Raw genomic sequence first — 16,882 nt, 5'->3', positions numbered from 1 at the left:
GGTGTGGCTTGGTGATGGTGTACATTGCGGCTGGGTGATGTGATGTGGCTGGGTGATGTGATGTGGCTGGGTGATGGGATGAGGCTGGGTGATGGGTAGTGTCTGGGTGATGGGGTGTGGCTGGGTGATGGGATGCGGCTGGGTGATGGGGTGTTGCTGGGTGATGGGTAGTGTCTGGGTGATGGGATGTGGCTGGGTGATCGGATGCGGCTGGGTGTTGGGATGTGGCTGGGTGATGGAGTGCGGCTGGGTGATGGGGTGCGGCTGGGTGATGGGGTGCGGCTGGGTGATGGGATGCGGCTGGGTGATGGGATGTGGCTGGGTGATGGGGTGCGGCTGGGTGATGGAGTGCGGCTGGGTGATGGGATGTGGCTTTTTGATGGAATGTGGCTCGGTGATGGGATGCGGCTGGGTGATGGGATGTGGCTGGGTGATGGGATGCGGCTGGGTGATAGGGTGTGGCTGGGTCATGGGATATGGATGGATGATGGGGTGTGGCTGGGTGATGGGATGCGACTGGGTGAAGGAGTGCGGCTGGGTGATGGGATGTGGCTGGGTGATGGGGTGCGGCTGGGTGATGGAGTGCGCCTGGGTGATGGGATGCGGCTGATTGATGGGGTGTAGCTGGGTGATGGGATGTGGCTGGGTGATGGATAGTGTCTGGGTGATGGAATGTGGCTGGGTGATGGGGTACGGCTGGGTGATTGGATGTGGCTGGGTGATGGAATGTGGCTGGATGATGGGGTGCGGATGGGTGATGGGGTGCGGCTGGATGATGGGGTGCGGCTGGGTGATGGGGTGTGGCTGGGTGATGGAGTGTGGCCTTTTGATGGGGTGTGACTGGGTGATTGAGTGTGGCTTTGTGATGGGGTGTGGCTTTGTGATGGGGTGCGGCTGGTTGATTGAGTGTGGCTGGGTGATTGAGTGTGGCGTTTTGATGGAGTGTGGCTTTATGATGTGGTGCGACTGGGTGATAGGGTGTGGCTTTGTGATGGGGTGCGACTTGGTGATGGGGTGTGGTTTCTTGATGGGATGTGGCTGGGTGATGGAGTGTGGCTTTAAGATGGAGTGTGGCTTTGTGATGGGGTGCGACTGGGTGATGGGGTGTGGTTTTGTGATGGGGTGTGGCTGGGTGATGCAGTGTGGCTTTTAGGATGGAGTATGGCTTCATGATGGGGTGCGACTGGGTGATGGGGTGTGACTTTATGATGGGGTGTGGCTTTGTGATCGGATGCGACTTGGTGATGGGGTGTGGCTGGGTGATGGGGTGTGGCTTTTTGATGGGGTGTGGCTTTGTGATGGGGTGTGGCTGGGTGATGGGTTGTGGTTTTGTGATGGGGTGCGACTGGGTGATTGGGTGTGGCTTTGTAATGGGGTGCGACTGGGTGATGGGGTGTGGCTGGGTGATGGGGTGCGACTCGGTGATGGGATGTGGCTTTGTGATGGGGTGTGGCTGGGTGATGGGGTGTGGTTTTGTGATGGGGTGCGACTGGGTGATTGGGTGTGGCTTTGTAATGGGGTGCGACTGGGTGATGGGGTGTGGCTGGGTGATGGGGTGTGGCTTTGTGATGGGGTGCGACTGGGTGATGGAGTGTGGCTTTCTGATGGGGTGCGACTGGGTGATTGGGTGTGGCTTTGTAATGGGGTGCGACTGGGTGATGGGGTGTGGCTAGGTGATGGGGTGCGACTTGGTGATGGGGTGTGGCTTTGTGATGGGGTGCGACTGGGTGATGGGGTGTGGCTTTATGATGGGGTGCGACTGGGTGATGGGGTTCGACTGGGTGATGGGGTGCGACTGGGTGATGGGGCGTGGCTTTGTGATGGGGTGCGACTGGGTGATGGGGTGTGGCTTTGTAATGGGGTGCGACTGGGTGATGGGATGTGGCTGGATGATGGGGTGTGGCTGGTCGCGGCTGTCCATTGACTGTATACGTTGAACATTCTTCACTTTTATTACAATCAGATCGTTTAGAGCATGACACAATACTTCGCATGACAGAGTAAAGAATAACGAAACACAATAAAACAATATTAACACAACTTGTTTATGTTTCTATTTATTCTTTTAGATATAGATTAGGTCTTCAGCAACCCATGCTTACCGAAGCGACTAACGGGATAGGGTGGTCAGGCTCGCTGACTTGGTTGACGCATATCATCGTATCCCAATTGCGAAGACCGATGATATGATGACAAGCACTGGATTGTCTGGTCAAAACTCGATTATTCACAGACCGTCGTCATATAGCGGGAATAGTGATGAGTGCGGCCTTAAACAACAAACTTTAAGATATATTCACCAAACGGTTTCTCACATTAAGAATAAGTGGGTAATTTGTTGCGGCCCTATCGTAACACGAGGCCTGCAGCAGGCGATATGTGAAGAGAGAAGGGAAGTGAAAATGTCGCACTGGTAGCCACATCGAGGGTACAATACCGTCGAAACCAGCTAGTCCCAATAACCCCCCTCCCCCCTCCCCTGTACTCGAGCTCAGAATTCGGTTAATCATGACGCTACTCGAAGGCTCTCATTTACCGCGACCTGATTGACCCTAGAGAGCAGTGGCCATGACCTTCAACCCCTGAGCACCTGTAAGTCCGAGATGACCAATCGACTAAGACTTCATAACTTTTGGTTGGCCTGTCTAAAATAAGAAAAACAAAATGTTATGCATGCAATAAATCAAATATCTGATGCAATGAATGTCTTCAAATAAAAACGTGTTGAAACATACCCAACAAATATAAATGAAACAATACGATGCACTCAGATATAACACGCATGTATCTATTCATGCATCAGTGCAATATCCGAAAAAAGTGCCGTGCAATGACTGCAAAGGCTCAAAACATCGAATGAGAAACACAACGATGTAACAACTTAATAATCTAGTGACGTGCATGTCCCAGCAGCTATTGTTGGTGCTAAACTTTTCACAGGGTATAAGAAATGTTTTTGAAAAAAAGTTCACGAGGGAAAAAAGTCATTTCTATTTGGGGATTTATGTTATCATGGCTCCCCTCACCTAGATTTCACTGTGCACATAGGTACGACTGTGCCTTGGACCCACACCTGAGCTGAATATCGGTTAATGTAATAACGTTATCTTGCCGTGACATTTGTCCTCCGACAAACAGCTGATCACCAGCTGATCGCAGGACACGCGTTTTGGCTACACAATTTGTGTTCATGGACGTGCTTCTGGAAGCACAATTGCATCCGTATATTTTGCTTGTTTGTTTGTTTAACGCCGCACTCAGCAATATTCCAGCTATATGACGGGGGTCTGTAAATAATCGTGTCTGGACCAGACAATCCAGTGATTGACATCATGAGCATCGATCCACGCAATTGGGATACGATGACATGCATCATCCGAGTCAGGGGGCCTGACCACCCGATCCCGTTAGTCGCCTCTTACGACAAGCATAGTCGCCTGCATCCGTATACACCAGACATGAACGTACGTATTGGGTTGGAAGGGCTCTGATTAGCACACATATATCAAAAGGTGACCGACCCCGGGTTTTAGATCACTAGCAAGTACATTACACGATAACCCGGCCGTGACGGTTAGAGCATTCGGTACCAATCGGTAAGGTGGAATTTCTAGGTATGCGCTGAGCTGGGAATCTAAATTGTATACGAGTATGTGGCGACAGCCGGTGTCTGCTCATTTATTTGGGGAAAACGGTAGTCCGGTGGTTTGGGTGTTACAGCTATCAGTTGTGTCATTTAGCTGCAAGGGTCGGTGGGTTACGAGTTCGAATCCCAGATTTGGCGAGATTAGACCCTTGGTATGAAAGAACCATGCCTGTGGTTGCGGGTGTCATTTCACATGGAACCAAGTTCCTTTGCGTGACGCACGAACGCATGAACGCACTTACTAGAGGGCTACCGTGCCACACACATGGTCCAGCGAGTGACAGATCATTCTATCTTTATCTTACATAAGAGTGTTGTTGTCCTTGGAAAAGGTGTCGGACGTATTAATCTTTTCTGTGCAGTCATGTCTCAGGGGTTGAATACTGCAGAGCTCACCTCAAAACCTACCTGTTTACTAGCTGCGATGTCTAAAACGCCATTTCTCTTTCCTTTCGTAATTTGGCATACTCAAATTCAATGCATTTTCAATAATTGTTCATGAATTATTTTCATTATTCTTCCTTGTAGCGCTTTGAGCGGCCATCTCGTCTGGATTAAGGGCAACGTAATTTATTCTTTGTAGTAGTAGTAGTAGTAGTAGTAGTAGTAGTGCACACACATTGGGTGGGTCGTTTGGTTTGCGAATACGAATACTTTATCGCGGACGTCCCTCCATTTAAAAGCATTTAAGTGGACATTTGGTCCAGTTACGACGACATACTGACGTGCGTGACGCATTCGCCATACCTGAGTGGTTACATAATAATGCACTAATTGATGAAAAATATAAAACAAAAACTTAATTTTATTGCAATTTGCATTTTGTATACGCGGCCCATATATCGCATATGGCAAAATATCTAAACATAAAAAGGATAAAATAATGTCGGATATCTTGGGTCATGACTTCGGTGAGTGAGTTAAATGTGACAGCAATGGAAGAGAAAATCGAGACCACCAATACGTGAATACGAATTAAGAAGACAATCTTATCGAATGCGTACACATTTTACGGACGCTTCAAATAGTCCCGACGTGAAGCTTTACATATCATCACAGTGACCTGTATCCGAGTCTTAACCCGGCGAACACGTGACATTCATTTTAAAAATGAATAAAAGCACGTCCTTCTTCCTCATAGAAAACAACACATTTCATATTCAACGGCCATATTTAATACTGTTAATGATATTCACAATATGGAACGGGGCGGTCGGGTAGCCTAGTGGTTAAAGCGTTCACTCGTCACGCCGAAGACCCGGGTTCGATTCGCGACATGGGTACAATGTGTGAAGCCCATTTCTGGTGTCCCCCGCCGTGATATTGCTGGAATATTGCTAAAAGTGGCGTAAAACAATCCTCACTCTCTCACTCACAATATGGCCGAACTAATGCCGACGTGACGTAAATGTTAACTCACTCACTTGCTCACTCACTTTGGTTTCTTTTTGTTGGGTTTTGGTTTTTTTTCTTGTTTGTTGTTTGTTGTGTGTGAGTGTGGACACAGTTTCTACCAAACAATGCAAAATGTAATAAATGTATATACCAGTTCTCTACTTGTTTCTATCGGCATTAATCTTCGCATTTTAATAACTTTTAAAAGTAAATATGAGTTCAATCGCATATTTTGTATTTTAATAAGGTGCGACGGTCGGTGTTTTGTAGTGCATATTCGAACATAGTGCAGAAATCAACCCAGAAATATAACAGGTATATATTTATTAAATTACATTTTTTTTTTTAAATCTGTGTTCAATACCCATGAAATCGCCTTTGTTTCTGTGTTATTTACGTGAAGCATATTGAGGTTTCAGTATTTCTTTATGGTTCCAAACCTGTACGAAGATTCATTCAACATCACGGCAAAATTTGTTTGTTATTTGGAAAGTAAAGGCATGGAAAAACAAACCTGCACACGCGAAAGCCATGCATGCACTACACACGCGCTGGACATGCGGCAGTCATTTGACTTCCAGCCACGACATATATGACTGCATGGTAAAACTCTTGATTACAAACAATAAATGTTACGTCGGTAAATATCATAGAAAGCTGTGGAGTTTCACAGCACATCCATGCATTTATAGCCGTTTCACTTCACATTTTGTAATATCACCTGGTTAAAGTGAACATGACTGACATTTTAACAGAAATCTGTTCCAAAACGTTGATTTAAGGATCGAGGCAGGTCAGAAACTAGAATGAATATCCTCAGTTGGGGCTTATAATGACTACGTAACAGCCCGGTTGAGCCCATCAGACATCCACTGTGGTGGCGCGTGGTCACCACTGGCTTACCACGACTAGTGCACGTGAAGCACGCGCGGCTGGTGCACAGAGCAGACGATAATATCGTGGTCTGGGCAAAGTCTATTTCATGTCGTTTCTAATTTTGGTTTTACTACCACAGTTAAAACGTGACTCATGCTGCTTCCATAACCGGATCGTACATCTGTTACTGGCAAAATCTGGGTCTTTCTTGAATGTGTGGGATTCAGTACATTGGCATAGCCAGTGTATTTGAATCACAAAATGTCTCACTATGAACGTGAATGCAAACTGCGGTTTGAAAACAGGAGATCCTTGCAGATTGGCCATCATGTGTCGAACTGGATCCAATATGTCCTAAGACATACATCTCGGATCTCGGAAAGGTATCAGGTTCAGAAGACATTGGGAATATTTGTATTTATTTTGTTAACTTTGAATTTCCGTTCAACGTTATTCTGAAACCGAAATGTAGGCGCGTATTGTACAATAGATAGGTGTTGCACTTCAAGCTTGTAATTTCAAGAAAACTTAATATTAATGTAGTTAAATCGTGGTACTTGTTGTTACCCTGCCTGGTGCTCGGCAAAACAAGGACTGGTCGTCTCGGAGTCCGTATACTGTTTTTGAGTGTGGGGTATTCATGTTAAACTGTCATGGTATCTCAGTGGGCTAGCATTTAAAACCGACATTAGTCCGGACTAGTGCAAGCATGAAGTACGAACAACGTTTTCACATTATACAAGACCCGTGAAGATCCGGGGTAGAATAGGTTTTCAGCAACCCATGCTTGCCGTAAAAGGCGATTTTGCTTGTCGTAAGAGGCGATCAACGGGATCGGGTGACTTGGTTGATGCATGTCATCGTATCCCAATTGCGAGAATCGATGGTCTTGATATCAATCACTGGATTGTCTGGTCCAGACTCGATCATTTGCAGACCGCAAACAAACAAACAAACAAAACAGTATAAATAAGCGAGGACTGAGAACGTTCCAGTTGTTCCCGTCCACACGCTGTTGACACGTGCCAACATAGCCGCATTAACAGTAAAACCTGGCACCAACTGAACTGACTTGGTTGATACGTGTCATCGTATCTCAATTGCGTGGATCGATGTTCATGATGTCAGTCACTGGATTGTCTGGTCCAGACTCGATTATTTACAGACCGCCGTCATATAGCTGGAATATTGCTGAGTGCGTCGTTAAACAAACAAACAAACAAACAAACAAGACTATGGATCAGTCTCCATTATATTAGTATTACTTAGATAAAGGCTCAAATAACTTTAAAGCAAGCAAACAAACAAACTGTAAGCAAATACAATGGTTCCAAAAAGTGAGCTTTAATCGGAACACGCCAAGGGAGAGGAAGAAAGAACAGTAAACTACGGTCATAACGAACTCAAATACTACTAATTTTAGTTCGTTATAACTGTAGTTCGTTATAAGCATATATACAGCATAACTACAGCAAATAGTTGGGACCAAAACGTAAGTTCGTTATATCCGTCAGTTCGTTATAAGCGTGTTCGATTTGCCCGTGGTTTACAGTACATGTATATTTGGATTTTTTTTTTTTTAAATCTTATTGGAAACAAGGATTGCAAGTTCACAATGAAAGGTTCAGATATTAGGCTGATCCGGATATTGTTGAGGGTATAACTTCTTCAGTGGATGTTACTTTGTCTCATAAACAATGAATTTTCAAACCTTATCCGCAATGTAGCCGTTAGAATAGCAAATTCGCCTTGATTTGGGACCGGGAATTTGATAATCGAGGAACCGCCTGTGCATCTGTGTCACGTGATTGTGCTTATAAATGGCCTCAAATCCAGACAACCCGATGGGGAGAGTCGGGAAGGGTTAATCCGCCCACTCTGCATGTTTGTGTGTTTGTTGTATTCCATCTATAAATAATCGAATCTGGCCAGGACAATCCAGTGATTGACATCATGAGCATCGATCTGCATAACTGGGGAACGATGGGATGCATGAACCAAGTCAGCGAGGCTGACCACCCGATAGAGATAGGAGATATGGGCAGCTCTGACAGGGGATTAATTATGGGTCAAGGATCTCCCAGTAGGAGGCTGACGGGGAGGGAGAGAAGGACATGTAATGAGTGACAGAAGAGGCAAGTGGAGAAAGGGGAGGGTAGTTGTTGGGAATTGATTTATTCATTATGGATAGGGATATTATTATCAGGCTAGTACAACGTTGATTGAGAATGTGGCTATTGCTGCCTATGTGCATTTATGTCCAAATCAATAGTTCATGTGTTGGAAAGTCGCTGTGATAGAAACTGATTCAATGGTTCAGTTGATACTCCACTTACAGTGTCACAATATCTCCATAGTTAATTGCTGATTTCCTAAGAGACCCACTTGGCGAGGAGGGGCCCAGATGTCAAAGTTCAAGGGGAACCTGATCACGAGGTCAACAGCTGTCAGGAAAGAAGAGAATGAGTGAGTTAAACTTTAAAGTCACGTGTGTGTGTGTGTCTGTGTGTGTGTGTGTGTGTGTGTGTCTGTCTGTCTGTCTGTGTGTGTCTGTGTCTGTGTCTGTGTCTGTGTATATGTATTCAAACAAGTTTAAGTTTTAAGGGACCTATGTGAATACTTCGATTTAAGTTCGACACATCAAAGCTCGACACAACGGTGTTTGTCTGTATATATTATGTTAACTGGTGTGCGACAGTGAATCAATTCTTAACACCACGTACAAATGTGATTGATCACCAATAAGAAAGTATTGATCTGAAACAAGCTGTATAGATACAGGTGGTAGATAAAAGATACACTGTCAATGATGAGATACAATGACACGAACTTACACAACCATTTGGTAGATAATATACAATCGTTTTATTTGTCGACAAAACCTTTGCAATATTTAGATTTGCTATAAAATTATCACGATATGGAATTACATAAAACTACATTATCGTGTAGATTGTTTGTTGTTTAAGCACTATTCCAGCTGTAAGGCGGAGGTCTCTAAATAAATCGAGTCAAGTCCTGACAATCTTGTGACTGACATTATGAGCATGGATCCACGCAATACTGGGATACAACGACATGCTAAGTCACCGAACCTGGGCCCCGTTCCTCAAAGCGATCTTAGCACTAAGGTGATCGTAAGTCCCATACTTTAACATAGGCTTACGATCATCGTAGCGCTAAGATCGCTTTGAGGAACGGGGCCCTGACCATCCAATCCATTCATTCACCTCTGTCGGTCAACACAGGTTGCAGGGGACCTATATACTTTCCGGGATTCTCCACGAGGCTATCGTATATAAAGGGATGTACTACAAATGTAAGTCATCTTTATAAAACAAAAAAGAAACAGAACCATTAATTGATTCTTTTAGATAGCGAGCACCATTTTGAGTAATATAGAAGGAGGTTGGGAAAATATCAGTCACGCACTCAAAACAATGTGCTCTTCTCCCAGTGTTATTTATACGCAGAACATTACAGAAAGTTGGTTGGTTGGTTGGTTTGTTGTTTAACGCCGCACCCAGCAATATCCCAGCTAAATGACGGCGGTCTGTCAAGTAATCGAGTCTGGGCCAGACAATCCAGTGATTGATATCATGAGCATCGATCCACGCAATTGGGATCGATGGCATGCATCAAGTCAGCGAGCCTGACCACCCATCCCGTTAGTCGCCTTTTACGGCAAACATGGGTTGCTGAAGACCTATTCTACCCCGGAATCTACAGAAAATAAATGTGTTAAGGTTAATTCTCAAAAAAGGTTCTTTTTAACTCAGTGTGTACAGATTTCAATGGACCGTATGGCGTTCATTTAGAGGACAGAACTTGTTGGAACATGGTAACTTTAGATATTTTATGCAAGACTTTCATTGTTTATTCCAATGTCCTAGTCATGGCTTGTTTTGTGTTTCAATTAGTCAGCGAAGCAGTCGTAAAAGCATCATGACACAGTGAGGGCTGCATATGTTGTATCGTTGGTTGTACATGTTCCTGTCTATTTACATACCGGTAACGTGGTTATTTTTTCAGCAACAAAAATCCATACATATTATTGACAAAGGAAACACTGTCTTCACATCTATCTCACTTAAATGACCCGTGAAGATCCTGGGTATTATAGGTCTTCAGTAACCCATGCTTGCCGTAAAAGGCGACTATGCTTGTCGTAAAAGGCGACTAACGGGATCGGGTGATCAGGCTCGCTGATTTGGTTGATGCATGTCATCATATCCTAATTATGTGGATCGATGTCAATCACTGGATTGTGTGGTCCAGACTCGATTATTTACAGACCGCCGTCATATAGCTGGAATATTGCTGAGTGCGACCTTAAACAAAAAACAAAACACACCCTTCACAACCTTTAAATAAAACTGAATTTCATAGGTAACCTAAAATAGAATGGATAGCAAAGAAGCATTACTTATGTGTAAAAAGGTGGGGTTGTTTTTTAAAAAGTATACTATATTACAAAAGTCCAGTTCCCACCCTTGCCGAACTGGGCTGGAATTTCCAGGCTCGATCGTAGCGCCACCAGTGGCTATTTCGAGTTATGTACATTTCATGTCCTTCCATTGACTTAAAAGATTCCACCACTCATATCACTTGTATTTGCTTCAAGCAAATGACGGCGCCTGTCAAAACGATCTGATCGATAATCAAGATCTATATTGTAATAAAACGGGCCTTACCCTGCGAAGTGCATCAAATCACTTGAGCACCTTGATTTTTTAATCACATGAAAAGGTTTGCAAAATACCTGTCGAGGCCCAATTTGCAGTACTAATTGGGTTTGCAAATCCTGCAGCCGAGCGAAATCGGCAGGTTGAAATCCATGTAGTTCGTTGCGCGATTTTGATTGGACTATGCGTAGACTCGTTAGTCCAGCCAAAATGTAACTCCGGAATACCAGCCTAGTTCGGCAAGGGTGGGAACTGGACTTTTATAGTCAGTGAACGCGCTTGCCTCGAGAAGATGGGAATGAGGGGGATCAGGTCAACAATGACCAACGAGAGAATGAGCTCTTTGGCACTCCTCCACATCCACAAGGACATTGACAAAGTGACTGAAGACTTGGCTGGAGGAGTGAGTGAGTGAGTGAGTGAGTATGGTTTTGCGCCGCTTTTAGCAATATTCCAGCAATATCACGGCGGGGGACACCAGAAATGGGCTTCACACATTGTACCCATGTCGGGAATCGAACCCGGGTCTTCGGCGTGACGACTTGGCTGGAGGACGGAACCGCCGATTTGGCCTAATCATTGAATTATAACTGATTTGTCACAAACAGTTCAACGATAATCCAAAAATAAAGATTCTTCGATTCTGTCGATGACTTGGTGACTTTATATTAAGTGTGTAATTCATTCTTGTGTTCTAAGACATCGCGGTTCGCTGGGGCACGCCAGAAACCTATGATTGTGGGCTCAAATCCAGGTTCGCCCAAATTATGTTTCTAGGTTTGTCAGCACCATACCCGTGCTCGTGGGTTACATCGAAGTGGTAAACGTCTGAGACCTGCATCACTTCGGGCTTTCCTCCCACATTAAGCTGACACTCCGCAATATAATTGGAATACTGTTAAAAGCGTCGTTAAACCCAACACACTCACTCACTCATTGTTGTGTTCAAGGTCAAAAGGTGTGTTCACGCAGTGTTCATTTCAAAGTTGAATAAAAAAAAACATTTGTTGTTTTTTTAAGTTCATCTTTCATTAAGATATCAGTAATGAAGTAACGAAACCCTTGGGAAATAATTTGAATAAATACTAGATAGTATAGTTATATGAAAATTTCATACAACTATACTTACTAGTATTTTACTCAGGCTAGCAGACAGCCCTTTACACTAATTAAGTGTTTCACAAAATAAACGTACTTTGTGACGTAAGCAAACCGCGCTCTCACAATTATTTTCATTATAATGATAGGTAGGCTCGCGTAATATTTAGAAGATAAACCTACTGTGTTTTGAAATTTGATGTAGTCCCATCGTAGAGTAGATACCTCTTCATTTTAATTTGGAACCGAGCGCCCGAGGTATCTACTCTACAATGGGACTACGGCAAATTTTAAAATACACTATGGTTTAACTCCATTCTACCATGACGGCAACAACGGTTTAAAAAAGGGCGCTCTCTTGCAACGCGTAACAACACAGGTACACAGGTCCGCAATCTTAGAACATTCCGAAAAGTGGTCACAGGTAGTTATATATGTAACAATTATTACTAAAGTTCAAGATTAAAAACCCCATAGTCTTAAGTAGTTCAAAACACATAGTATTTTTCAAAAAGAAGTGGGGCGGTCGGGTAGCCTAATGGTTGAAGCGTTCGCTCGTCACGCCGAAGACCGACATGGGTACAATAAGTGAAGCCCATTTCTGGTGTCCCCCGCTGTGAATATTGCTAAAAGCGGCGTAAAACCATACTCACTCATTCACTCAAAAAGAAGTTGACAGAAAACTCTCCAAACTTAGTCCAAAGACAGATGTTTTAATTTCTACCATAATTGTATGGTCGCTGCTGCCAAGCACGTCTAGTTCAGTGTAGACAGCATCTAAGATTCAGAAGACAAGTCTGGGACAGTATACTGTTCATAGACGATTCCATGTTTCATCTGGACAGCTCTGGTGGTCGTGCGAGGGTCTACAGGGGTTAAGGAGAACGTTTACGTTGTGCAACGTTGTCAGTTTGGGGGTGAAAGTGTAATGGGCGTGGCATCATGGAGAACACAACTCATGAGTATTAATGACAATTTGAATATCGTACGCTACCGGGACGACTTCGTTCGAGATGTTCTACCGTTTGTGCACCTCCAAGGACGTAACGTCACGTTGCAGCAGGGTGATGTCCGCCCACACGTTGCACGTGTTGTGAGAGGCCTTTTGAGGCAGCATATAAGATACCAACGAGGAAAATCACAAAGAACAAAGAAGAACGAAGTGTTGATTAATTGATTGATTGATCATTTAAAGTTTTATAGGTGCTCGGGCAACTAGGCCCATTTACACCTTGCCCATAATAAAGCCCAAAGGTTTGCTAAGTTCCTAGATATTTTATAAAGTAGTAAAACTACCACACGCTTTAATATAAGCAAGAGTGCCATTCTGAGCGCCATGGCGAACGAAGTTCCGAGAACATAAAAGTCCAGCCAGTGTGAGGTCAATATCGAGATCTGTCAGAGACTCCATCATTGCCTTACGCTGATTGACCTACTTATGACAATGCAGTAAATAATGAGCCACATTACCAAGCTGATTACACACAGTACACTGTGCAGAAATGCCTTTATTAACAACATTGAGATATCCACCAGACCACAATGCCAAAGACGAAGTCTGGTTAAGAGAACCTCCTCTCTTCGGTTGTTTCTAGATGTTAAGTAATAAAAGGATCGATTCCATACTATTAGAGATGACGCCCTTTTAAGGATGTGCCCATCTCTGCTGCCATTTTGTTTTAGCATGGATCATACTGACGGTGCCCAATTCTTCAGAAGGTAAAATTGTCTCATCCTGTTCTGATTCATCAAATTCTAATGCAGCTCTTGCCAATTAATCAGCTTCCTCATGTCCAAGTAATCCAACATAAGCAGGGATCCATGAACATTCAACATCTAAAGGATCTCTACTTAATGCATTACAAAGGTCGAGAATAATGTTGATCAAGTCCTGCGTCGCTGAGGAAGAACCTACCTGAATTGCTTGTACTGACAGAGTCACGGGAAATTACCGCTGATACAGGCCTTAAAAATGAATCCAACGCAATGCTTCAGTGATTGCTCCACGTGCAGCAGAAAATGTTACAGACAGGTGATCAGCCAATCAGATAGAAAGTTCTCTCTCATTATTAACAATAAAGATGCCAGCACCAACACGATCGGACACTGGGCACTTAGATCCATCAGTGTACAGTAGTTACTAAGGCGACTAACGGGAGTGGGTGGTCAGGTGAATAAAAGTTTTCAAAGCCAACTTTGTCAAATTACTGCTACAGTCTTACAAGAATCTAGCACTGAATGAATGACCCAGCCGATTCATGCACTTACCATAACGTCTGAAGTTAGAGTGACCCTCGTGAAGATCCGGGTTAGGGTTGGTCCCTAGCAACCCATACTTGCAGGTAGAGGTGACTAACGGGATCGGGTGGTCAGGCTCATTGACTTGGTTGATGCATGTCATCGTATCCCAACTGCATAGATCGATGCTCCTGATGCCAATCACTGGATTATCTGGTTCAGACTCGATTATTTTCAGACCGCCGTAATATAGCTGGAATATTGCTGAGTGCGGCGTTAAACAACAAACAAACAAACAAATCGATGTCTCGCCAGGCCACACTTTGTTGGCTCCCTAGATTATTTGAAGATAACGTTTTGTGTGTGGGATTTTATGTACACTTCGGGCAGTCTTGTTCTTCCTCACCATAACTTAACAACTTACATTTGTCCAGTTTTGTCTATATGTAGCATCAAAAGGCTTCTAATAACCTTGTCCATCCTAAAGGGACCTGACGCCTGAAAGTTTATATGTGGCAGCACGCTTAAGGTTTTTTTCCAAATATAAAAGCGAAATTTCTTTAATGTTCGAAAAAAGTTTGATTTTTTTTTTCGACTGAAACAAAAATCACGTTTTATTGTAATAAGTGTATCTTTACATACAGTTGAAAGAACACTGTGGAACAGTTAAAAATGCTAAAATCGCTTGTTAATGAAACGTCAGCTTTGCATGTTATGTTAGTGAGTGATTGAGTTGGGTTTAACGCCGCTTTTAACAGTATTCCCGTTATTTCGCGGCGTGTCAGCTAAATGTGGGAGGAAAGCCCGAAGTGATGCAGGTCTCAGACGTTTACCACTTCGGTGAAACCCACGAGCACGGGTATGGTGCTGACAAACCTAGAAACATAATCGGGGCGAACCGGGATTCGAACCCACTATCATAGGTTTCTGGTGTGCCCAAGGGACGCAACAATGTACAGCGCCTTTGACGACTGGGCCACCCGTGCCCCCGCATGTTATATGAATATGTCATCGTATACTGAGTATCCTACCAGCGCACACCATGTGCAATGAAATATAACAAAAACAAAACGAAATTCTTTCAAACCAGTTCCCATACTTTTACAGGTATAGTTATTCACAATATTTCTACTTGATGATCCACCATGATCCGTAGCGGTCAAGTGGTCCAGTGACTGAAGCGTTCGCTCGTCACGCCGAAGACCCGTTCATTCCCTACATACCTGATGAAGGCACCCACTACAAAATGCAATAGAAATTATTTTTACTGATTTACTATTTTGAACCTATCGCTTTATAATATCTAAAGAACTTTTTTACCAAAATAGGAATGGTGGAACACGAACCCAAAACGCCTGGGGAGTTATGTGAGATAATGATTTTATTTCTTTTTTGTGTCTAGTTGTGTCATGTTGCACATCAAATGAAAGTTCTTATCATCTGCGTTTCAGAAATGTGTAACGTGCCAATGTCAGATATATAATATACATACATGTGTGAAGCATCTCTGACATCCCCCCTCCCTGATATTGCTGGAATATTGGTACAAGCTGCGTAACCATAATCCCTCACCAATGTCTCAGACCACAAAGCGATCTTGGGACTCTCGACTTTAGTAAAGTTTAGTTGTAGCCGGTTCCTGAAATGGTACTAAGATAATGGCATTTAGTTGTAACCGGTTCCTGGAATGGTGCATATTCTTTCCAGAAATGTGTCCGATCCGATTACTGCATATTGTCAGAACAAACAATACCCATGCGCATCAGGAGATAACATCATGCCATCATTATTTGGATTTGAAATCTCTGGACATCCACAAAGCGTATTTTGATCAGCACTGAATGGAATTGTTGTTTGGGGGTTTTGTTAAACGTGCTCAAAGAATTATCAATAAAGATATATTTCAAAAATGAAAAAGAATATTTCTCCTTTCTAGCACGTTTAGTGACATACAGACAAAAATGCGTGTCTAGAGTATTGTTCGAAACTGAAAGTATTGTTTTGGTCAGTCTGGAACTCAAGAGAAGTGCGAACATTTTAGATAAATGTTCTCGAAATAGAAAAATCTATTTTATAGAACATGTAGGAGCTTTTCCAACAGCTTATATGTACGTGTGCTTTGATAATATATGTATGCATGTTCTTGTCATGAATACAGTGAAGACTGCATATCTAAAAATACAAGCATTTAAATTTTCGCCTAAACTCTTAAGATGAATTTTTGGAGTTGGAACAACCTGGTTTTCAGGACACAAACAAGAATCCCGGAGCAAACTTTCCACTGAACCTATTGTTAGTTGTTTATCGCCGCACTCAGCAATATTCCACCTATATGACGCCAGACTGTAAATAATAGAGTCAGGACAGGATAATCCAGTGATTGGCACCATGAGCATCGATCTATGCAGTTGGGATACGATGACATGCATCAACCAAGCCAGTGAGCCTGACCACCCGATCCCGTTAGTCACCTCTACCTGCAAGTATGGGTTGCTAGGGACCAACCCTAACCCTGATCTTCACGAGGGTCACTCTAACTCCAGACGTTATGGTAAGTGCATGGATCTGCTGGGGCATTCATTAAGGGCTAGATTCATGTAAGACTGTAGCAGTAATTCAATTGATTTATTTGACAAAGTTGGCTTTGAAAACCTTATTTCACTTAGGTCAAACTTACTAGGACTGCGAATTGGCCCGATTTGATGCTAGTTCCTCCTTTAAATGAAACCATTTGTTAACAATTAATGAATGTGAAAGTCTGGATAACATACTTGTATGGTATTTATAGTCTACTTGTTTGTGAGATAATCGAACGAGTTGAAGACATAGAGGGAGAACAAGCTTGCTGTAAGATAGCAATGTGGGTTTATCGAAAAGACGAAAACGGTTGAAATCAATTGAATATCCTAATCAGTGAAGTATTATCAAATAGAAGTGAGCTTCT

This window comes from Haliotis rufescens, unplaced genomic scaffold (genome assembly GCF_023055435.1).
Source record: "Haliotis rufescens isolate VD_foot unplaced genomic scaffold, xgHalRufe1.0.p SCAF_16, whole genome shotgun sequence".
Taxonomy (NCBI): domain Eukaryota; kingdom Metazoa; phylum Mollusca; class Gastropoda; order Lepetellida; family Haliotidae; genus Haliotis; species Haliotis rufescens.
Note: the sequence above shows the minus strand (reverse complement) of the source record.